We start from the raw sequence: 25,593 nt of genomic DNA on the forward strand, positions 1-25,593 counted from the left end.
CACTTTGGTCATATCCCAAAGTTCCACAATTCTCTCATATCCCGCTTGGGATTGATGAAGATGCCGTCATGGCATTAACATGTTGCTTTGGTGATTTTGAGGCTTCTTCAAGTCTAGCCATAGCTTTTTCGAACTTCAAATTGATGGTATCAATGTGAGCACTAAGTTGAGCACCCAATTGAGTAATAGAGTCCACTTCATGCTTTCCTCCTCTAGTAGCCTTGCGAGGTCTACTATATTGTGAATTATGGACCGCCATTTCCTCAATCTTGTTCCAAGTTTGATTATCGTCAACTTCGGTGAACATACCATTTGATCCCATGTTGAGAATGTTTCTTGAGTCTTCATAAAGACCATTCCAAAATTGTTGTACCAAGAACCACTCGCTAAGTCCATGATGAGGACATGAGCGACAAATTCCCTTGAATCGCTCACAATCTTCATACAAAGATTCTTCATCTCTTTGCTTAAAGCCCGTAATTTTAGCACTTAGCATGTTAGTCTTTTCGGTGGGTAGAACTTTTTGTAGAAAGCTAGAGCCAATTTCTTCCAAGAGTCAATTCCGAGAGTAGCCTTATCAAGGCCTTTCAACCATTGTTTTGCGGTGCCAATTAGAGAAAAAGGAAATAAGACCCATCGAATTTGGTCTTGAGTTACACCGGTTTGAGAAATCGCATCACAATAGTCACAAAAAGTCTCCATGTGAGAGTGAGGGTCTTCACTAAGCATCCCCCCAAATTGGCTTCTTTCGACTAATTGGATAAATGCGGATTTGGCAATGAAATTTCCGGTTAAGTGTTGTGGTGTGGGAGTACCATTGGGTAGGTTCTCCTCGGTTGGTACGCAATGTGATGAAAATTTAGGCATTGTGGGTTGATTTTGTGTTGGATTTTGTGCTGAGTTCTCCTCACCTTCTCTTGCAAAAGGGCTGACGAACTCAATAGTGTTTGGTTGAATATCTACAACCTCACCAATACCTCTCAAAGTACCTCTAGCAAGTCTTCTATTATTTGTCAAAGTCCTTTCAATTTCGTGATAAAAGGGTAACAAGTTACCTTGTGATCTTCTAGACATGAAAAATATCAAACAACTTGAAAATTATTAGAACAAACCTTGATGAGTTTTACTTACCCAAGGCAAAGAAAGACACAACTAATAACAATCTAAGAAAATCTAAATCAAGTTAACACCGTCCCCGGCAACGGCGCCATTTTTGGTCGAGCCCTCTTGAGAGGTTTAGTTTTCGGTACTTGTCGTTAGGAGCACCTAGACCAAAACAATATTTATAACTCCACAAACAACTCTGCTATTAGTCAAGAGGTGAGTAAAGGTCGGATCCCGGTATTGAAGTGAGATTTTCAATTGCAAGTAGCGGTGTCAAGGGGTGTCACAATTTGGGGTTGGAATAGAAGATCACTAAACTAAATATCAATGAAAGTAAAGAAGAAAGATGATTAAAAAGAGATGTAAACAATTGATAAAAGGCACTAGGGTGTCATGGGGTCATAGGGGATTCATGGGAATTGGTCATACAAACATATTCTCAAATTATAAGCAAGCAATTATTGTTGTGATGGATCGAGTTGGTTTATATGTTACAATCCTAGGAAAGTTTGGGTTCCGGAGCCGAATCGATTAGATTGTACAACACCTACAAGTCAACTTAATCTTCCTTACTCAACTATATGCATGGTCTAATGAGACTCGAGTTGGTTTATGTCATACAAGTCTCATTGAAAAGGTAGGTGATGGGTAAAAAATGCAAGGATTCGTAGGCTCGCATTTCATCAAACATAACATGTGCATAAGTTGAGATCACAATAAGCAAGCAAATAAACTATGAAAACATATTAAATTAAGCATGAATAATCCCCCATGTTGGTTTCCCCTAATTATCCATTAACCCTAGTTAAGGAAACTACTCATTCATTATCATGTTGAACATGCTAGCAAGGTTGTCAATCATACCAACAAAGTAAAACATGATGAATAAATGAAGATGATTAACAATAATTAAAAAGGGATTAAGAGAATTATACCTACTAATGATTCCAATAATAAAGCAAAGAATAATAGAAGTACTTGATTATTGATTGGAAGGTTGTCAATCTCCCAATAATAACCCAAATAATCTTCAATTACCCAAAATGAAAGATGAACAAAAGAGAGATTAAGGAAATGAGATTTGTATTAAGACTTGATTAAAATTTTATTACAAGATTAAAGAGAGATTATAATGATATAAACTACACTAAAGATTGATAAGAAGAACATCATTATCTAATTAGACTAATGGGGTATTTATAGTGGGGATTAGGTACACAAATTAGGGTTTACTAAGGGCTTAAATGACGATTAAGTCCTTGAGGAATTGCTCCTCTCAGAAAAATATGCGAGTCTCCTTGTTGCTAGTCTTTCCGAGGTATGCGCATCCTTCATAGAACAAGAAGAAAACCGAATAGCTGTAACACAATCAGTGCATCGAGGGCACGAGACGAGCGGATTGTCTGGCTTTTGGACGTGCGGATTCAATGGCTGGACGGGCGGATTGTGGGTCTTTTGGGCGAACGTCCCTCTGAAGAAGACGCTCGGATTCCTTGTCTTGGACGGGCGTCCAGGGGGCAATCCGCTCGGATTCTGAGTCAGCTTCTTCCCTTCTTCTTTTCTTCCTTCTTCTTCATATAATCCTTGGGGATTTCATCGGAGATGCAAGGATATTTTCTCATCATTACCCAACTACAACAATATGTACAAAGGCATTCTAGTCTTGTCTTCTCTTTGATGCTTGGTCATTGAATTCAATCAATTTAGCTTCATTTTGCCATGAAAATGCAAGGTTTGCACTCCTTTCCTACCAAGGGATCAAAACCTCAAAGAATATGCAAAACAAAGGACTAAAGACAATAAATGACCTAAATATGCACTAAAAAGCATGGGAACAAGGCTAATTCGGGGACTAAATACGCTCAAATAATGGTCACATCACCTATGTTCAAAGAGGGTAGTGAAGAAGAATCTGAATCTGAGTCTGAGTCGGAGTTAGAGTCTGTCATAGCTCCCAACACTCCTGATGTCCCGGTCAAGGTCCCCTTCCTGCTATTTTATCACAAAGTCGTGGCTGATTCAGAGGCTGAGTCTACTAGGATTACCCCCACACCCATGAAAGGTGACAACCTGGAGCCTGTTCCAGGCGCCACCTCCTCTGCTGTGTCGCCTCTGACCGACCATGAGATGTCTGTCCTCTCCGAGCTTTTCGCTCGTGTCAACTTAATAAACGCTAAGTTTGCTTACGACTCGTCTCAATTTAACTACAATGCAATTGTGAATGACTATGAGAAATTTGACTTGAGTGACTACCCACCTCACTTAGCCAAAGAACTTGACAAACGGGAAACCAGAACCCCTGTCATTGAGGAGACCGAACCTATTAACGTAGGAACCAACAATACACATCAAGAACTTAGGATAGGGACAACCCTGGACCCCTCAGAAAGACAATAGTTCATTGACCTCCTCCACGAATACAAGGACGTATTCGCCTGGTCCTACAGAGATATGCCTGGGATTGACAGGGAAATTGCAGAGCACCGGATACCCATTAAGCCCGGAGCTAAACCTGTAAAGCAGAAGCTGTGTCGAATGCGTCCTGAATGGGCCCTGATAATCAAGGAAGAAGTGGATAAATAGTTCAAGGCTGGTTTCATCAAATTGTCTGAATACTCTGACTGGGTGGCCAACATTGTGCCTGTACCGAAGAAAGACGGAAGAATTCGGGTTTGCGTCGACTTCAGGGATCTGAACAAGGCGAGTCCAAAGGACGACTTCCCTTTGCCATATGTTTACATTCTGGTGGACAATACTGCCAAGCACGCCCTCCTATCATTCATGGACAGGTATGCTGGGTACAACTAGATTAAAATGGCTGAGGAAGAAATACACAAGACTGCATTCACTACGCAGTGGGGTACATATTGCTACACGGTCATGCCTTTTGGTCTCATCAACGCCGGCGCAACCTATCAAAGAACCGCTTTCACTCTCCTACATGATATGATGCACAAGAAGGTAGAGGTATATGTCGATGACATGATCGTCAAGTCAAGAGAACGGGAGGGCCACATCGGTGCCCTTCGGAAATTCTTCGCTCCTCTGCATAAATATAACATGAGACTAAATCCTTAGAAGTGTGCATTCGGGGTCACCTCCGGAAAACTCTTGGGATATGTCGTTAGCAAAAGAGGCATTGAGATTGATCCAACCAAAATCAAAGCCCTCCAACAAATGCCACGGCCTAAGAACGAGAAGGAGATTCGGGGAATTCACGGTCAGGTCCAATACATCAGCCGCTTCATTGCCAAGCTCACCATAATTTGTGAACCAATATTCAAGAAGCTTCGCGCCTCCGATCACACCGATTGGGACAACGACTGTCAAAAAGCCTTCGACGGGATAAAGGAAATCCTATCCAAGCCTCCCGTCCTCATGCCACCTCAACTGGGGATTCCCTTATCCCTGTACCTGACAGTTACCGACACAGCCATGGGAGCAATGCTAGCACAAACAGTCGATGGCGAAGAACGAGCCATCTACTACATCAGCAAAAAGTACATTGAGTACGAGACAAGGTACACCTAACTGGAAAAGACATGCCTTGCCCTAGTATGGTCAACAAAAAAGTTGCGGCATTAAATGTTTAGCTACACGGTCCACATCTACTCCAAGATGGACCCGGTCAAATACATCTTCGAGAAACCCGTACTAAACGGAAGGCTGTCTAGGTGGACACTCATTCTGTCCGAGTTTGATCTCAAGTTTGTACCCCTCAAGGTTATCAAGGGAAGGCCAGTCGCCGATTTCCTAGCAGAAAATCCCTCAACGAGGATCCAACGACCGACACATGGTCACTTCCTGACGAAGACATCCTTTGTGCCGACTCCGACGCATGGGACCTATACTTCGACGGTGCATCTAATCGGAGAGGCTTCGGGGTAGGAATCCTTCTAATATCACCAGAGGGAGAACATGTTCCGATCTCAGTCAAGCTAGACTTCGCCGTCACCAACAATGCCGCTGAATATGAAGCATGCCTCATCGGCCTACAAGCAGCAATCACACATGGCATCAAGAGACTGAGGGTCCACGGTGATTCCTCGCTCATCATCAATCAGGTGCCGGATCATGGAAAATCCGAAGTGACAGCTTAGCTCCCTACCGAGCAAATATCAATTAAGAGGCCGAGTTCTTCAACCAATTTGACTAATTCCATATGCAGCGAGAGGAAAATCAATTTGCTGATGCCCTTGCAAAACTTGCCGCGCTCGTCAACATACCTGACGACATGACATCGATGCCCCTATATGTCGAGAGAATGAGCGAGCCAGCTCACATTTGTGCCATCAACAACGACGAGGAAAACCATGTCGAACCTTGGTACCAAGCCATCCTCAACTACAAAACCAAAAACAAATTCCCTCCTAACTCTGACCCAAGAGGACAAAGAGCCATCCGTTTACTTGCATCACAATTCGTGATAAACCAAAATCAACTATACAAAAGAACACCCCAAGGGAGAGGTCCACGACGTAGAATGTGGCCCTCATATGAGCGCAATGATGCTTACCCGAAAAATTATGCGGCTAGGTTACTACTGGATCACCATGGAAGCCGATTGCCGTAACTACGTCAAACATTGCCACAATTGCCAAATCTTCGCCAACATACAACACATACCATCATCCCTTTTATACACCATGACATCACCCTGGCCTTTCTCGACCTGGGGCATCGACATCATCGAGAAAGTTAACCCGGTAGGCACCAAGGGGCATTGTTTAGTCCTCGTCGCCATCGAATATTTCTCCAAATGGGTAGAAGCGCAGTCATATGCGGTTTTGACCGCCAAAGAAGTGGCCAAATTCAACCAAAACAAGATCATCTGCAGATATGGGGTACCCCATGAAATCATCAGCGATCGAGGCTCTCACTTCCGGGCAGAAACTCAGGCCTTGCTGGACAAATACAAGATCAAACGACATCGATCATCCCCTTATCGTCCCCAAACTAACGGAGCAGTGGAGGTAACTAACAAAACTCTTATCACCATTATCAAGAAAATGTAAGACAACTACTGCGATTGGCTGAGCAAACTCCCATTAGCACTCTGGGGATACCGAACCTCCATTCGAACACCGACAGGCGCCACACCCTTCTACCTAGCATACGGCTTGGAGGCGGTTCAACCGGTAGAGTTAGAGGTCCCTTCTCTACGTATCCTGTTAGGGAGTCAAGTCCCTGAGGCGGAATGGACCCGTCAAAGGTACGACCAACTCACTCTTCTAGACGAGCGACGACTTCACGCCTTGCACAACGTCCAGCTATACCAACGACGTATACAACGGGCATTCAACAAGAAGGTCAAACCCAGGAACATTAAGGAGGGCGACTTGGTCCTCAAGTCGGTCCAAGCACCGCTACCCGTCGATCCGAGGGGAAAATTCAAACCCAACTGGGCCGGGCCATACCTGGTCAATAAAATACTTTTGGGGGACACAGTGAGACTGAGTGACCTAGACGGGGAGGATTTTTCAAAACCGACAAACCTAAACCAACTCAAGAAATACTACCCTTGAACCATAGCAACCAACGACCTCAGCCTAGTTTTACAACTAGCGTTCACTTTAACCCTTTTTCAAGTCAAGTTCCTCAACGCGTTCTGATTTGAAATTGCATGTTTTATCGAGTCTAAGTTACGGCACCTTGCCCGTTTTGAATGTCCTTTGATATGTCAAAGGCACATCCATTTGCACTAAAACAAATTCACAAAAACACCCTGAACTACGAACATGGTTTGATTTCACCTCTTCAGGTGGATACGTAGGCAGTCCCTCTTATGTATGAGGGATACAACCACAAAACCCAATCAAATTTACAGAACATTTCGAACTACGAGCATGGTTTGATTTCACCTCTTCAGGTGGATACTTAGGCAGTCATTTACTACACAGGAAGGATACAACCATCCCCACAACCATAAATAACCATCCCCATAATAAAAAAAAACCCACATACAAAAAAAACATCCCCATCAACACAAGAGAAAAGGAAACAACGTTCCCTTTTCCCCACAAAAAATACAAAAATAAGCCTTTCTCCCTTAATCCCAAAAATCCCACTTTCCCAAGTGCAAACGCTTAGGACAATTCAAATCGAACTGCCTTTACAAAATGGATGGAAGAAACAAGCGTTCACAATTTTTGACACAAGTAATGTTGGAATATGTGTCCTCCGACAATAATACGATCACAACTGTCGATCATGATGATCACATGTTTAAGTCTCATTTTAAGAATACATGTGGGAACAAATATTTTACAGTCAACTGGTCCATACATATCGATAATGATTGGCTGACTAGAGTTTGACATTACTGTCGTACGACGGAGGTGATCAGTTGATCCCCTTAGGTCATACCTAAAGGGTAACACTCTTAATTGATTATTTAATTGATCGTATGACGATACGGGTTAATTAAATTACTTATAATTGACGGACGATTTTGGAAGTAATATTTACGTGTCTCATTGTAATTTGATTAGATAAGATACGGTCTAAGTAATCGAATTGTTTTATTACTCGGATGAAATTATTGTTTACGGAAACAATTAAAACGGAATGAATAAATTATTATAAATACAGAATGTTGTAGTTTATAATTCGGAAACACTTTTTGGTACAAGTAATTAAGAATTACTAGGTTAATTTTATAAGTGACATATTTTATTAATATGTTGATTTTAAATTGTTAAAAATACATTTTACACACATAATGTCATGGAACTTGTGACATGTGACAATTGACAAATGACAAAATATAAAATGGACTTCCCATTATATATAAGTGCCGAAAATAAAATGGAGGGAGTGTAATGTTTAATTTGTGTTAATTATTTAAGTGGAAACAAAATGATTACTACACATTCTAGCCATGCACACCTAGTTGCTTTTGTGAAGAGCATCTTGGTCATGCATTGGCCATTACCAACCCCCCCCCCCCCCCCCATACCCGGTTTTCCTAGAGCAAGGCCAAGGGTTTTTGCTCTATATTTTTCCTAATATACACTACAACAAATGTGTGTGGTTATTCATTCATTCATAACATCTAAAACTTAAAGAAATTTTAGAGAGAAAAAATTACTCCTTCTTTCTTCTTCTCTTGACCGAAAAAGCAAGAGGCCAAAATAATTTTGGGGTCAATTTTAGTAAGATTAATATTCTTCTAGTTCAAATAATATTAGTCTTTAAGAGGTTATCTTGGGTATATATCTTTGGGAAGGATTCTACCTTTGAATCCTTGTTCTTCCATTTGAAAGGAAAGCTTAAGAACAAGTGAGTAGGAGAACTCATTTGTGCCCATATATCCGAAAACTCAAAGTAAGGAAAACGATTTCTTCTTTATTCTTATTCATGTTTGCATGCATAAGATCTAAATCTAATTTTATGAATAAATTAATTGTCACATATATGAATATGTCGAAATATGAGATTAATAATTTATAACAAGCGGTATCATGAGCCTTAGGTTGTTTGCATGCAAATCGGTTATTGTTTTTCCGAGTTATACGATTAACAAATAAAACTTATAAATTTGTGTTTATTATGATATATCATGAAATTTATTATGCATATTAAATTTTCTGGTCCTAAAATGTTCTTAGGATATTTTTGTTTATTTATGGATTTTATTGTTCATTTTTATTAATAATGGCATTAAAAATGTGATTTTTATGATTAAAATGTCATTTTTGGACTAAAAATAGCTAAACTTCGATTTTTCCAGTGATTTTTGGATATGTTTTCACATATATTATCTAATGATGACCTGAAAATTTTCATAATAAAATGACTTGTTATGCTCGAAATATGGATTTTTCAAATTAAAATCGTATTTAAATGGTAAAATAGGTTGATATGAGTTATATTTCGAATATGGTCATAGAAATTTAGTATGTTGTCACATGAAATTTTACAAGATTTGTATAAAATAATTGGCTATAATGAAGTCTTTATGCATGATTTATGAATTTTCGATGAAAACTCACATAAATAGTGACTTTAATTAGTAAAAATTGCTAAAACATACTTCATGACTAAAGAAAAACGTCAAATGTTGTATTTTATCTTATATTTCAGATCTAAAAATTAAAAGTTAATAAAAATAAATTTTCTCATATTTTTATGGAAATAATTGATAAATCCGATAAACCGCAACATTGTTTTTTCTCGATAAATTTCAAAATTTTTAACCTGAGTTTTTGAACATTATGAGTGTCATGGTATTTTTTTCAGAATGTTCATGAGTTTAAATTTTAAATTTTTAAATTATTTTAAATTTTTATGATTTATTTGAAGTTTATGACATAATATTGTAATTTTGAGTCCATTTATGAACAATTTTAAGAAATATAAGTTAATTATTGTCAATATGTTAGTGGAGACTAATTTTGAGTCCTAAGTTGGTTAGGGTAATTAACTTGCACATAAATATGAATTTATGTAATTATTGTGATTATAAAAGGTTAAATCACGCAAATCCGCAAAAACCGATTAATATACGATATTGGCTCCTTAAAGGCGATTTAGAATAAAAATTGGGCATGTTCATACATATTATAATGCTACATTTTATTTATGATTGTCATAATTTTTTATGTAATTTTGAATTATGTAATTTTACTTAATATGACCTTAGTTTTAGTTGATATTACCCGAAATGTATGGGAATATCGATTCGGTTGTAATTTATTTTGATCTCGTATCACCGTTTTGTAATTTAATAGATTTATTTTATTTTAATTACAAATGTATAATATGAATTATGTAATTTGTTATGTAATTTATTTATTCCGGAGTTCCTTGAAGACGGTGCCACTCGAGAAGGCGATCCATTAAAGAAATTTGTTGCCTTGAAATTCGTGCCAAGACCGAAGTTCAAGGGACCAAAGGAGTTGGTTTCCGAATTTTTAATAGTTTATTAGATTTTCTATTCTAGGAAGGCCATACTAGGATTTTATTTTTTATGTTTTGCATTTTATTTATATGTTGCATGCATCGCTAAATCACCATAACTAAAACATGCATTATCTTTTAATCGAGTTTATCGACCGTGTCAATTACAATTATCGTAGTTCACCGCTTTAGTTCACTTAAAACGTGATAGATAATAAATTGACAAGACCTCTCGCTAAAAATAAACAATTGAGACTTAGCCTTACCCAAAAAGTAGAAACCATGAAAACCTATTTCGTGAGGGAGTGCACTCGGCTTTACCGGGGTACAAACCTTGTTACGTAGGGGACGTGGGTGATAAATGTCTACCCACCGAATTTATAAAGATGAGGGTTGTTTTCAGCTTTACCGATGCCCAAGTTGATGTATATTTGGATCATGGACACATTTATTCGAAATTTGGGTTGAACTCAACGAAAGTATTCTCGACGGTTGCCGGATGTGTTTCGGGCTTAAGATAAATTTTAATGTAAATTTATCGACCAAGAGTTCTAAAAGTAGAATCGATTAAAAAGTTAATCCACCGAGTTATATTGATAAGGGTTGTATTCGGCTTTACCGATCCCTAAGTTAATGTGAATTTGGGTCTTGGAATCATTTATCAAAGTTGGGTAGAGGTCACTATATAAATGCATAAAACTTGTTTAAATTAAATTTACAAGTATTATTATTATTGAGAAAACGACAAATGTTTTATTCCTTCTATTTTCATTTTGTAGACCACTTTTATTTCTCATAACAAATGGCCGCTCCAAACACCAACGCCACACCTCTCACTAATACTTCATGGCTCCGATCCTTCATGGATCGTTGTAAACTTGAAAAGAATAGGTCAAATTTCTCCGATTGGGATGCCCAACTTAAATTAGCCGCCCAAGGTGACGACAAGCTTCGTTACGTCACCGAGGCCTCTCCACCCGAACCTAATGCTAGGTCAAGTGCCGCCACTAGGGAAGCATATGAGGCTTACCACAAAGAGTCCCCCGCAATGAAAAATGTGTTGATTTTTGCGATGGAGGCGGATCTCCAAAGGAGAGCCTTTAAAATGGGCACCGCTAATGAAATTTATTCCAAAATTGTGACAATGTTTTCACAAACTCCGAGGATCGTCCACTATGAGGCGGCCTCGGCATTCTTTGATCTCGATTTCAAGGAGGGCCAAAAGGTTAGCCCTCACGTGCTCAAATTGTTGGAGCTAATCGAGACTTTGAAGATTCAAAAAGTTGAAATCCCAAAAGAACTCATTGTAAATAGGATTCTACACTCCTTATCCAAAGTCAAAGCGTATGTTCAATTCCGGGTGAATTTTAACATGCAAGACAAAGACGTGTCACTTGAAGAATTGCACAAGTTACTTGTGCAAGCCGAAAGAGACATGGGGTTAAATATTAACCCACCTAAGGATGTGCTTAACATAAGCACCAAGAGCAAGGGGAAGTTCAAGAAGAATAGGAAAAAGGGTAAGAGGCAAGCTCCCATGTCCACTAAGGCTAAGACTTTTAAAGCTAGCACTTCCAAAACCAAGAAGGGGCCTCTTGACAAATGCCATTATTATAATGGTGTTGGACATTGGAAGAGGAATTGTTCCAAGTACCTTGGTGACATCAAAGCTGGAAAGATCACTCCAGTAGGTAAATGACTATCCTTTGTTTTATGTTTCTAATTCAACTATGGTATTTTGATATAAAGTTGTGATAATGTATCCCCTTTTTATTTTAAATAGGGCCTCCTCCAAGAAAATACAAGGGAAAAGAAAAGCAAGCTTGAGAAATCATGAAGGAGCTAGGAGTAGCTACCGATGAAGCTTCGCTTTTATTATTGTCCTTATTTTAATGTTATGGATTTTAGAACTATTTTGATTTCCGTGTTCGACATGGAAATGGTTGATCATTTCTAAACAATGGTTGTATTTTGGATTTTGGTGGCTTGGTTTGCAACCCAAGTCACCCCCGTTTATCGCATCTCCTTGTTTTAAAAATTCGTCTTTATATGCTTGCACATAGAAACATATGATCATCCACTTAAAGTGATCCAATAGACAACTATAATGATGGGATTCATTATATGTCCACAAGCTTAAGGCTTGTGTATGATCAATTATAAAGTGATGTTGAGTTGATGAACTCTCCTAAAGGAATGTAAATTACCAAGTACACTCATCAAATCTAAAACTATTAGTCAATCTATGAGATAATCCTCCTTATACTTCAAAATCATTATTTGTGTCTCATAAGCTATCTTTGAATCTCTAGTGTATTTATTCTAAAGATAGAGTGGGAGAAAAATGAACACAAAGAACACAAAGCAAATTTGTATACTTGAGTAAATGAGATCTACGAAAGAAAGAATGATTTGTATACCTATATAGATAGTGTACACGAATAGATGAGATCTATGGTTTCGAATAGTTGAAATCTACATGACAAAAGAGACCAAGTGAAGTAATCAAAGGAATATGTTCTTAAGATAACTACACGAGGAGACCAAAAGAAAGTTTGGAAGAAAATGACTAATGAAAAGTCTTAACAAGAGATTTGGCTAGTTTATGAGCAACATTTGACCAAGAGTTTCAATATTGATATTTACTTAAGAGCCTAAATAAAACAAAGTTGCATCCTTGAAAATAAATGAGATTTATGACTAAAAGTTGCAGAGAAAGATATGCTGATATCTAAAAGAGCTAAGTTAATTGTTAACCACGCTAGTGTCATTACTTAACCTCATTATGAAAATGAAATGGTTAAACCTCCTTTCGGAAATGGGTATTTTGAGAAGGACGTGTATTAAATGAAATTCACATTTAAATAATGACATTGCTACGCATCAGTATAAAATGAATGAGTTAGAGATCAAAATCTCTTTCCATAAGTTGAAGACTGAAACCTTTTCAAAATAGGTATTTTGAAAGGATATGCTAGGAACATATATGGTTTTAATCTTAATAACTTGGCAAAGCAAAATGTATTTCAATTCTTGAAATGTTTCGATTGAGTAGTCTATTGCGAAACATGTGGAATTGAGTGGGAATTTGAAATTATCATGTGAAGACATGAAATTTAGTGGGAGCAATCATCTTGTAAAATTTATAACTCATTACTCATTCAGAATGACGAGCTAGTACTATCTTTCACAAAGATATGTTTGAGTTTTCAATTCTGGATGAAAATGGACTATGATGAATCCAATTACATCATGGGATGTTGGATAGGTATTGAGATATTCACATCAAATCAACGAGAAACGTAGGTTATTCATATCGATGAAAATGGAATTACCATAAGCAGTCATGGTCATTCATTGAACCTAAACAAAAAACGGTTGATTACATGATTAAAATTACTAATGTTTCCGCCATTAGAATAATCATGCACATGTCCAATAATGAATCATATGCTTAAGAGCATAATGAGTCATTGGCAAGCCATATAAGAATCGTCATGAACTCTCGAGGAGAACTAATGAGCTATTCTAGTGTTTGACAGAACACTCTGTTATGTGACAAGAAGTTGCACATATTGAAATTCGAGAAACACGTAAGGATTTATGAAAACCCTAAGCCATTCAAGCTAAAAAGAGAAATAAGAAGTTTGAAAAGATACTTTTTTTAGTAAGAAGTTACTCAAAACTTATATTTTCTAATATGCTAGGACTTATGAGAAGTGCTAGGCTAATCATCTTGACAATTGTTGCAAGACCCTACAAAACGTATACCTAGTGCATTGCGAGTTGGTAGAACACTTGACCGGTGCATGTTATATCATCCACCACAATTCGTTGGTTATGTGATAAACAAAAAGTAAGTTCTTTCAAGATAAAGAATTTATACCTAGGTTGGGAACCTAGATATGTACTTGGTAAGGTTCATGCTATGAGAGATAACATGAATATAAAGGATAGTGCAATACAAGAAGTATGAACACATGGACACATGGTATGTTAAACTTCTATTGCAATCGACTAGTGTTTACACACTTACTATATACATCACAAGGTTGTAATATGGTATTGACAACCCGAATGTGATGTCGACATTCGTCGTTTGAGTTATTATTAACTCACCTTATACTTTGTTACATCCAAACGGGTTGTAGAGACATTGAACCTCATTAAAGTGAACACGGATTAGCATTGTATTCGTCCATAGTCACTTACATGAGGTGACGTCTCGAAGTGACTAGAGTGTGATGCGATTGATGGCAAGTTCAAGTACCATGGAGTCATGTGAGATGACTAGTCGATCACATAGGCAGACTGTTAGGAACACTTTGTCGGGCTAATGACCACTTATAGAGTTCTGGCAAATTTATATAGCCTGGTCGTGGCGAGAGCTACTATAGTATTCTAATGAGTCGATTCTTTTGACTAAAGACTATTCGCCTAAGGTGGTACAGTTACAGAATAACTTTGATTTATGTTACTGCGACCTTCGTAAATGGGGTCAAATGGGCATATTTTTGGTTATGATAGCTGTGGCTAGTCGAAAGGAAAAAGTGCGATATGAATTGTCCACCCCTTGTCAGGGTTATAACAATATCTCAGGGCCACTCGAGGAGTAATGAACTGGAAATGCCTGGCCACGCTCGGAAGGTATCTATGGTAGATAATTCCGGTCAATCAGTTATTCTCCAGATCGAGGAAACCACTCTCGATATGATCACTTGCAAGTACGACCTGAAAGACACCTTGCATTGAGTGGGAGATAGTAATAGGATAAGAGAATTGGTGACGCACACTTGTCGAGGACAAGTGGGAGATTGTTGGAATATGTGTCCTCCGACAATAATGCGATCACAACTGTCGATCATGATGATCACATGTTTAAGTCTTATTTGAAGAATACATGTGGGAAGTAATATTTTACTGATCAATCGGTCCACACATATCGGTAATGATTGGTGACTAGAGTTTGACATTACCGTGTGTGACGGTGGTGATCAATTGATCCCCTTAGGTCATACCTAAAGGGTAACACTCTTAATTGATTATTTAATTGATCGTATGACGATACGGGTTAATTAAATTACTTAAAATTGACGGACGATTTTGGAAGTAATATTTACGTGTCTCATTGTAATTTGATTAGATAAGATACGGTCTAAGTAATCGAATTGTTTTATTACTTGGATGAAATTATTGTTTACGGAAACAATTAAAACGGAATGAATAAATTATTATAAATACAGAATGTTGTAGTTTATAATTCGGAAACAGTTTTTGGTACAAGTAATTATGAATTACTAGGTTAATTTTATAAGTGACATATTTTATTAATATGTTGATTTTTAATTGTTAAAAATACATTTTATACACATAATGTCATGGAACTTGTGACATGTGACAATTGACAAAATATAAAATGGACTTCCCATTATATATAAGTGCCGAAAATAAAATGGAGGGAGTGTAATGTTTAATTTGTGTTAATTATTTAAGTGGAAACAAAATGATTACTACACATTCTAGCCATGCACACCTAGTTGCTTTTGTGAAGAGCATCTTGGTCATGGTCATGTATTGGCCATTACCAACCCCCCCCCCCCCATACCCGGTTTTCCTTGAGCAAGGCCAAGGGTTTTTGCTCTATATTTTTCCTAATATACACTACAACAAATGTGCGTGGTTATTCATTCATTCATAACATCTAAAACTTAAAGAAATTTTAGAGAGAAAAAATTACTCCTTTCCTCCTCTCTTGACCGAAAAAGCAAGAACCAAAATAATTTTGGGGTCAATTTTAGTAAGATTAATATTCTTCTAGTTCAAATAATATTAGTCTTTAAGTGGTTATCTTGGGTATATATCTTTGGGAGGGATTCTACCTTTGAATCCTTGTTCTTCTATTTAAAAGAAAAGCTCAAGAACAAGTGAGTAGGAGAACTCATTTGTGCCCATATATCCGAAAACTCAAAGTAAGGAAAACGATTTCTTCTTTATTCTTATTCATGTTTGCATGCATAAGATCTAAATTTAATTTTATGACTAAATTAAGTGTCACATATATGAATATGTCAAAATATGAGATTAATAATTTTAACAAGCAATCCTCTTATTTAATTAATAATGGGAGGGATTACAATTTCAACAACAAATAAAGCTCGACGAGTCTACAACTTGTCAAAGCTAAGGTGTCGACTAAAACACCTCACATAATAAAACTAGCACAAAACACACAAAACATAGCTAGTACAACATAATAAAAACTCAAAACAATAATACAGCATAATAATAAAGTGGGTAATGGAGGTCTTCACTCTTCCATTATACCCTTGCCTTTTCCTTCGGGGTACATCTTCCCCTTGTTCTTCTTGTTGGCCCGCCTAGCATGGATTTCCACTTCAGAACGGATCCTCAACGGATCTACAACGGCAACGGCCTCCGGTCTAGTGCAAGACCCCATGTTCGGCCCGAAACGAGCCCATGCACGGCCCACCACATTTTTGGGACCCGAGCTTCTCTTCTTTGATGGTCTCATCACATCGGGGCTAGCTCCATCAATATAGTCCCCAAAGAAGGCACGGTTGGCCTTGCTAACCTCTCGATACTTCAAGTCGACAGCCTCGTCCTTACGGAATTTGGACCTCTCTTCCAAGGACGAAGCTCTTGACCACTTGACATAAGCGGGAGTCACCAATGTCGTGGCAACGGGATGTGGTACCTCCCAAAGCGGCCGAGTGGCCCACCACCTTTGGATGACCTCCACAAGCTCGGAGTTCTGAAAAACATTCTCTTGGACAAGGGTATCTTGAGCGGGCACCTTTTGTTGACGCCCCATTTGCCTCATGAGCCTTTCGGGATAAATGAAGGAGGCAATCTTCAAACCCACCACCATCAAAGAACGAGGACTATCACCCGAAGCGGGTAACCCCGTGAAGGACCTCAAGTGCCACCATGGCACCACCCAACGGATGTGAGGACCACCGTCCTCCGCCAATCTTGCGACCCAATAAGCCTCGGTGGAAGTAAAGCTATCCGAGTACAACTTCTTCCTCATAGTAAGGTGACGGAACGAATAAGAAGAAGAATCAACCGGAGGCTCTACATACCTTAGCCTCTCCAATAGCCACACTTGAAGAATCCTTGGGGACCCAAATGAAGGAGCCTCCCCACAAGAACCCTTCTTGTCCAAAGCTTGGATGATCTCGCCAAGCACCAACCATGATGGATCTCTACCATGCTCCATTTGCTCAACCACATGAACAAGGGTCATGCTACCATAGCATTTCGGCCCCTCCTTCTTCAAAGCATCAACAAAGAGGTACACATGGATAAGGCAAAAGGCAAGAGCCCTTCTCCTAGCCACCTCCGAAACATTGGCGTCTAATCGGTTTGAAAAGATGTTGATAAGAGACAACATGTCCACACCATGTGGAGCAAGAAGGAAGTTTACTTGACTTGTCGACAAGCCCAACATTGAACGGAATTTCTCCTTGTAGCACAACCGAGTGGAAGGAAGCACCAGAACACAACCCGGCCACCCACCAATTGCTCCAACTTCTTCGGCAAGAGGACAAATTTCACCTTTCGGGAAAACGAAAACATGGTGTTTTGAATCCCAAAACCGAGAACATGCTTCGAGAAATGAGGATTGCACCTTGACTTGACGGAGCACCAACAATTTACCAACTCCCATGCAAATAAGTTGAATCTTTTCGGGAGGAGACAAATCCCGGCACCATTGTCGCAACGCATTCTCAAAGGCATCCATGAAATATTTTTGTGGAAGAAGAAGAGGTTTTATAGAGATGTTTTTGTGTTTCGTATGATGCAACAATGAAGCGCAAACATCACTATTTATACATAAACAATCAACGCGTTTTTCAGAAAAAGGGGAGAGATGGCTCCCATCGCCAGGCCGATCGCGCCTCTTTAGGCCTTCTCCCAGGATTCCCGCTTTGACTTGTCTCTTTCAAGTTGTGTTTTCTCTTAACACATTAAACCTCCCGCTAGAACGCTCGCGCCTCTTCGGGATTATCCAGGACATTTTGTGTTTCCTCACACTCACATTTCCTTGTTTTCGCGTTTTACGAAATCCGACACGGTTTCCATGACGCAGCTTTAAACATACGGATTTTTCCTTCTTTTTTTTTAAGGGGGAAAGGGCTAGTTGCCCCTATTCGCGACGGATCGTTTCCATGTCAGTCAAAATTCCGAAAATTTTTCCGATTTTACGCAATTTTGCAGCAAAAATAAAAATCGAGAATTGATAACACAACATCAGTTTTCCTCAAAATTCAAGCGCTCACAAATTCGAGTCTTGACCTCACAAAAACCAAATCAAATATACTCGTAAAAATCTTTTCTAAAATTCTTCCCTGGCGGTTTGAGTTTGAATTTTTCGAGTCACAAATCAATTTCAATAATTTCGATGCAATTTAATTCACGACACAAGTTAATTGCTCAAATTTTCAAATCAATTCCTTTCGGAGTCCAAACGTGACGACTTGTCGCAAAAATTTTCAAAATTCATTTCAAATTTCAATTTTCAATTTTTAACTTCGTGGCATCGTGGTTAATCTTTGTTTTCAATTAAATGATTTTTACGTGTTTATGTTTACGCATACGTGCTACCTGTTGCCTGTTTTCTACACTAACGATGCAGGAACTAGTGCGAAGCAAAAAGGGGAATTGACAGCCGACGGCGCTCCTCCGAAACACAACACAAAAAATCCAAAAATCACAAAATGAACCCCAATCCAAAAACACATATATACAAACCGCCTCACGCAAAACACATCGACACACGTTTGATACAAACGACTGGCCATACAAACAGGATCCAGTACAGACATTTATCATACAGACACTGGTCTAAGACAACAAACTGGGGGCTACCCGCCACCTACCAAACTAAGCACTCCCTTTCCTTCCAATCGGAAAAGAAAAGGAGCAACACGGGGAACAGAGGAGAAACAGCGAAAGCAGAGGTGGTTACCATGACGGTAACACCGCGTTCCTCCTTCATAACAAAAAGAAAAATGATGCCTGACAGACTTCGGACGACACTACAACCGAGGATCGTAACTCAGTATGTTACCCCGACATTGACCTCCAATCATCGGAATTCAAGAGCAAAAGGGGACCATGACAATGGACGCTACCCCTATGTCGACCCCCAATCACCAGAACTCGACGACGTTCAAAAGTGGCAACATGGGATAACACGCCCGTACTGAACCCCACTCATCGGACATCCGAACCTCTGCAGAGAACGACCAAAGATCGATACCCGATCATTGGCCATGCCGCTTGGAAGAAACACAACCAAGCCTGTAACAAAAAACAGTAGCCTCTCCTCCTCCGGGATCATCCCCTTCCTCCAAGGCCTCCACAACGGACTGCATAGGTCCCAAATGGTACCCTGCAATCAAAGGTAAACAAAGAACGTCGGCCGAAATTTCGGCATTACGACGGCGTAAAATGGACAAATCCAAAAAAAACCTGCAAACCAAAACAAGGGTAATCCCGCCCAGGCCCAGCCAAACAAAAACAATTCACAAAAAGAACGCAAAAAAAAAAAACGACTCGCCCTTCTTTTCAAGCAAAAGACGAGTCAAAACAACCACAACAAAAAACGGCACCCCAAGACCAGTGCAAGGTCCGCCAACAAATCAAAATACATTCCCGATACAATGGGGTATTTTTCTACGGCTCAAAAAGGCAATTTCTACGCTAATTTGAGCGCAAACTGGTCAAAAATTCAGAATACGACCACGACGAGACAACGTGATTTTATCACGCCTCAAAGCAAACTGACTCGATTCAAGCTCAAACAAGCGCTTATTCCGTCAAACACAAGACCGTCACAAAAGGCAAAAATTCCAATTTTGCCCACAATACCCAACAAAGGTCCACAATGGCAAATACGGTCTTTTCCGACTACAATGCAACCTGGTGGGACCCACTACTCAAGCAAATAAACTTGGCATTTTCAAATGAGACGGTTTCTTCGCCTCACTCACATTTTTCGAGCATAGGGAGCGGGAACGGAGACCAAAATGCAAACTAAAAGCACCCCTATACTCCTAAACAGGTTTCTAACCTAATACAATCATCATTTTCACTCAAAATTGGCTCAATCAAAAACGCCCAAATCGATTTTCTAGGGCAAAATTCTCGCCCTAATTCAATTCAGCTAAAAGACCAACAAATTTAAATAGATTCAAGAGGAAATACATACCTTGAGATGACATTGGTGATAATGGCACGAATGGAAGCAAGCTGAAGACCAACAATGGTGGTTTTTTGGTTTGTTTTTGTCGAAGGTTGAAGGCGAAATGAGGATGATATGCGGACCATCCTCGCGTCTTTCACAGAAAAATAGGGAAGCTCCCTTGACTCGCCAGGTTGCTCGCGCCTCAATGAGGTGCTCCCTGCTCTTTCAGCGAAATTTTGGGCTTTGGCCCAATTTCCCATAACAAACTTCAAATTTTCAATGACGACATTAAGGACCGTCATTTTTCAAATACAACAACAAATAGTGAAATCAAAATTCACAATTTTCTTTCAAAATTCCAAACAAACGGTGTTTAAAACCGCCATTTTTCAAATAGAAAAGCAAATAGTGAAAATTCAAATTCACTATTTTCCTTCAAATTTCAACGACGACAATTAAAACCGTCAATTTTCAAAATAATAGTGAAAATTCAAATTCACTATCGTCAAATTTCAACGACGGCAATTAAAACCGTCAATTTTCAAAATAATAGTGACAATTCAAATTCACTATTTTCCTTCAAATTTCAACAACGGCAATTAAAACCGTCAATTTTCAAAATAATAGTGAAAATTCAAATTCACTATTTCGTCAAATTTCAAACGACGACAATTAAAACCGTCATTTTCAAAATAATAGTTGGAAATTAAATTCCACTATTTTCACCACATATGTCAACGGCGGCACATAAACCATCACTTCAAACGTAATAGTGAAGATTCCAAATTCACTATTTCCTTCATATGTCAACGGCGGCACATAAACCGTCACTTCAGACGTAATAGCGAAATTTAAAATTCGATATTTCCTTCAAAAAATTCAAACAAACGGCGATTAAAACCGCCACTTCAAATTCAAAAAACGAGTAGTGGAGATTCAAAATTCACTATTCCTTCAAAATGTCAATAGGGGGGCTTCGTCACGGGACCCGCTCATTTTCAACAACATTGATAGTGAAATTCAAAATTCACCATTTCCACGGCGGCATCATGAGTCCTCTACCTTCAAAACAAGCCCATCCAATGCGGCTATTCTCACGGTCAATTAACCGACCGCCCCATGGCTGGCGAGCCTTACTACGCATCGCGGCTGGCGAGCTCTCCTCATATACGCACCATGGCTGGCGAGCCTTACTACGCATCGCGGCTGGCGAGCCCTCCTCATATACGCACCATGGCTGGCGAGCCTTACTACGCATCGCGGCTGGCGAGCCCTCCTCATATACGCCTTATTGCTGGCGAGGCTTACTACGCATCGCGGCTGGCGAGCCCTCCTCATATACGCCCCATGGCTAGGGAGCCTTACTAGGCATCGCGGCTGGCGAGCCCTCCTCATATACGCACCATGGCTGGCGAGCCTTACTACGCATCGTGGCTGGCGAGCCCTCCTCATGTACGCACCACAGCTGGCGAGCCTTTGTCCGCAAACACGCAAGGACGTATCCGAAGATGCCTCAGGTATGACTCCTTCTTATGGCTGACGAGCCTTTATACGTAGTCTAACGGACTTTAAACGACCCGCACGGACAGTCGACATACTCTAAACTTTTCTCGACGATAGGTCATTGGCTCGTACCCTCGAGTCGCCTTGGCGTCCCCCTTCCCGATGGTAGGTCCTTGGCCTGAATCCTTTCGAGCCGCCTCGACGTCGTTTGGGTCTCCAGGTTGTAATCTTCGATTGACATGGGGGCTCTACTTTGACTTTCACCCTGTCCAAGCCTCAGTCAAAGTGGGGGCTCTGTAGATACCCAGTATCTGCTGAGACTCCAACAAACACACGATGATTATCGGACTACAACATGCTTTGGAATCGCGGCGTTTGATCGACAGTTTATGAACAACTTTACGTCGGAAAACTTAAAACGATTTCAAAAATAAAACATTTCAAAACTTTTCAAAAGTACCTGGAGTGTTTAATGCACGACGACGGGGTCGCAATGACACTAACTAGAGTCAAAATCGACACCTGGCCAAAAACCGACTCAAAAATTCAAATCCCGACTCCAACAATGAGTCAAACCGAGTCAGCCAAAAAAAACAAACCATTTCAAACCTTCTATACTAAGATTTCCCGTATTCATGAATGATCAAGTACCAAACATGTGAATACAAATCCTAGTATAAAACAAATCATGATTGCACTTGTGTGAAAGTGACAGGAAAACTCGAAGACCCGCGACGTGGCTCGCGCCTCTTTCAGCAGCCCAGGTGGCCACGTCGCTCAAAACTCACACAACCACTCATTTTCCTATAAATACCCCTCAAATGCCCCCATTTGAGAACTTACGCAAGTGTCCGCCCCCTCTTTTCTCCCTTAAAATTCTCGACTCGACTTCTTAAGTCACAATCCGACGCGTATTTACGACCTACCGATCGTAAATACAAGCCTTACACATTTTTTGGTACCGTCATCGTGCATTAAATCACTTGACCGACTATTTCGACCACTACACCGTCACTAATCTTAATAAAACACTCTTTTTACTTACCAAAACGGTTTTTAACCGAGTCTTTTCCGACCAAATGAGTTGTTACACTTACGTCGGTTTCTCGCCATCACCAAATATGTAAGTATGAGGGTGTAAAAATCCTTCTTTTATCATGTCTTTGTTTGTTTTATGACCATAACATGTTAAAACATGCATAACACGATCCAAAACATAGGATAGACGAGCCAAAACTGAGTTTTGGCCTGAGGCAGAAGCCCCTTGCTCTGCACAGAGGCCCGCGCCTCAGTGGGGTGCCCAGGTCAGAACTCAACCGTGTTTGTTCTTGTCCTTCCTCTTTAATCTATTTTCATATTTGTAATCGGTTTTTACCATTTCAAATGTTTTTAAACCCTTTTATTTATTTTTACAAATTTTAACCATAAAACATTTTTCACCCTTGGTTCTTAATACCATGACGGTTTAATCCGTGTTTCGGTGATAATATTTACTTACTAACATTTAAAAGGTATTTTAAAGCCTTTTATTTCATTTCATTACATTTTGAGAGGTATTTTAAAGCCTTTCATCATTTCTTTACATTTCCAAAATAAACATATTAAGTCACCAACACAAACTCATCCTTGGTTCCACATACCATGCCAGATTTTAACCCGGGTACGATGATGAGTATCAACTAATTATATTCAAATGAACTTAAAACAATTAGTTCATGATCAGTCTCCAAACTATCCATGTCAAGTCGAACCCGACACCGAATATCATCAAAATAATGATGATTATTCGAGTCTCGTTCCTTAAATCAACAAATACGGTCTAAACGACCCTTTCAAACCAAAACGGGTTTAAATACCCACTTTTCAACACATTTCATAAACGTTTTTCAAATGGTCAGAGCACGGCATATAATCGTTGACTGACCCGCGCATAAACAGGCCTTTTCTTTCTTATTTTCAAAACCAGGGGAGACTCCCTTGCACCGCCAACAGGCTTGCGCCTCATGTGGCCGCCTGGTGCAGAGTCTGTTCCCTTTCCAGCCTTAGTCTAGGACGATCCCGACTCCGGCCAACCCGGATGTAGGATGGATCAGATGACTATTTGCTCATTCAAAAATCACATTTGCAAAATGCCTTACTAAGACAAATGGATCGCGTTATGCACCATAAACCTAATACGGTAAATGGATGTTTAATTTCCGTCTTGCATGCAAATCAACCATAAATCCAACTCGACATCTTATACTTGATACTTGGATTAAATCAACTGACTTAGAAAGCTCTCACATGTTAGGTTTAAATTATTGGATGCGCATTCATGCATTTAAACCGTTTTATCAACTTTTGCATTCAACCAAACAAGATCGATCGTAAGAGGCGCTACATGGCGGGATCGGTGTCCGATTAAAGGGCTTCCCAATACGTACCTTCACCTCTTACTCAGAAACTTTGGATAGTGGACGACCTTATCCAGGGCGTACGAGAGTCATTCTAGAGATAGGATGCTACAGAGGGACGATTCCTTATCTTTAGTACCTATGTCAAACCCTGCTTTGTGCTTCGTTTGACCGAGGTATAAAGTGGATTCGAACGGGTTCCAAGCATCCCACAAATGCTTGGTGGCGACTCCGAATATCTCTAATCGTTTCGAGACCCTTACCGAGATGAAACCGACCGATCTAAAACGATCCGGTCGAAAGCATATTTACGCCGCCGAGCGTGGCTTTCAAAAGACTGTTGCACGTCCGCTGATGAACCGGGCTTGCCGGTGGGCCGATGTCCACAAGTAGTATGTGCAATTTCCGTGTCAATTTGATCAAACCTCCCATTTTAGGCTGAGTCTAGCATGCGGCGGGACTCGGTGCAATAACCATTGTAGAAGGTAATGGCTAAGAACCAAGGATCAAGTCCATGATGAGGGCACTCTCTTTGTAACTCCTTGTACCTCTCCCATGCTTCAAATAGGTTCTCATCACCCCTTTATTGAAAACCTTGATTTGGATTCTAATAAGGGCGGTTTTTTCCGGAGGAAAGTACTTTTGGTAAAATACAAGAGCCAACCTATTCCAATCGGCTATGCCCAAGGAGACTTTGTCAAGGCTATTAATCCGAAGCTTTGATTAATCCCGTAAATAAAAAGGGAAAAGCATTTCTTTTGTTTGCTCTTGAGTGACCCCAGTCTGCCTTATCATGGAGCAATAGTCACAAAAATTTTGGATGTGGAAATTAGGATCTTCAAGAGGACCTCCACCAAATTGCCTCTTCTCAACTAGGCTAATGAAAGCCGGTTTGATCTCAAAATTTTCCGCCTCTACATTAGCGATGGAAATACACCTTGGGAGCATCTCAGCAGTAGGCTTGGAATGATCAGACAAACACACCATTTTCTTTGCAATTGAAGGTGGAGATGATGGCAGGGAAGAAGTAGTTGACTTATCTTCTTCAATGGCGGGATAATAGGCAGGTATATGTGCCAAACTATCGGAACTAGAACCTTCAGCAAGATCCTTGAAATAGTTGAGTCTATGGTAGAAGGTTCCCTCGGGCTCCGGATCACTTGGAATTGGCTCACCTAATCGAGAAGACCTGCGCATAAGAATCAAACTACAAGAGGAAGGTAAGACAGTCCTAAGGAACTAGTGTTCCTTAAGACAAATAAAAACAAGATAAAATTAAACAACTAATTAGCAAACAAAACCGTGCTCCCCGGCAATGGCGCCAAAATTTGATATGGTTAGTCGCATACCCAAATCAAAAATAAATACTCTATGCCAGGCTAACAACAAATAATGTAGTTAGGGAAGTAGAAGTCGAATCACAGGGAGACGGAAGTTGCTAAACAAGTTGCCATTAGGTGAATTCTATCAAGGTTG

At 39.7% G+C, this 25,593-nt stretch overlaps 2 non-coding genes across 2 annotated transcripts; both read left to right on the top strand.

Annotated features, from left to right (window-relative positions):
* The first annotated feature begins 389 nt into the window (after positions 1 to 389).
* LOC141634934 (small nucleolar RNA R71) lies at positions 390 to 496 on the top strand. Its single transcript, XR_012539648.1, has one exon. It is a non-coding gene; the product is annotated as a small nucleolar RNA R71 (small nucleolar RNA).
* Positions 497 to 24,626: 24,130 nt separating this feature from the next.
* LOC141635171 (small nucleolar RNA R71) lies at positions 24,627 to 24,732 on the top strand. Its single transcript, XR_012539875.1, has one exon. It is a non-coding gene; the product is annotated as a small nucleolar RNA R71 (small nucleolar RNA).
* The last annotated feature ends 861 nt before the right edge of the window (positions 24,733 to 25,593 follow it).

Source organism: Silene latifolia, chromosome Y (genome assembly GCF_048544455.1).
Source record: "Silene latifolia isolate original U9 population chromosome Y, ASM4854445v1, whole genome shotgun sequence".
Lineage (NCBI taxonomy): Eukaryota > Viridiplantae > Streptophyta > Magnoliopsida > Caryophyllales > Caryophyllaceae > Silene > Silene latifolia.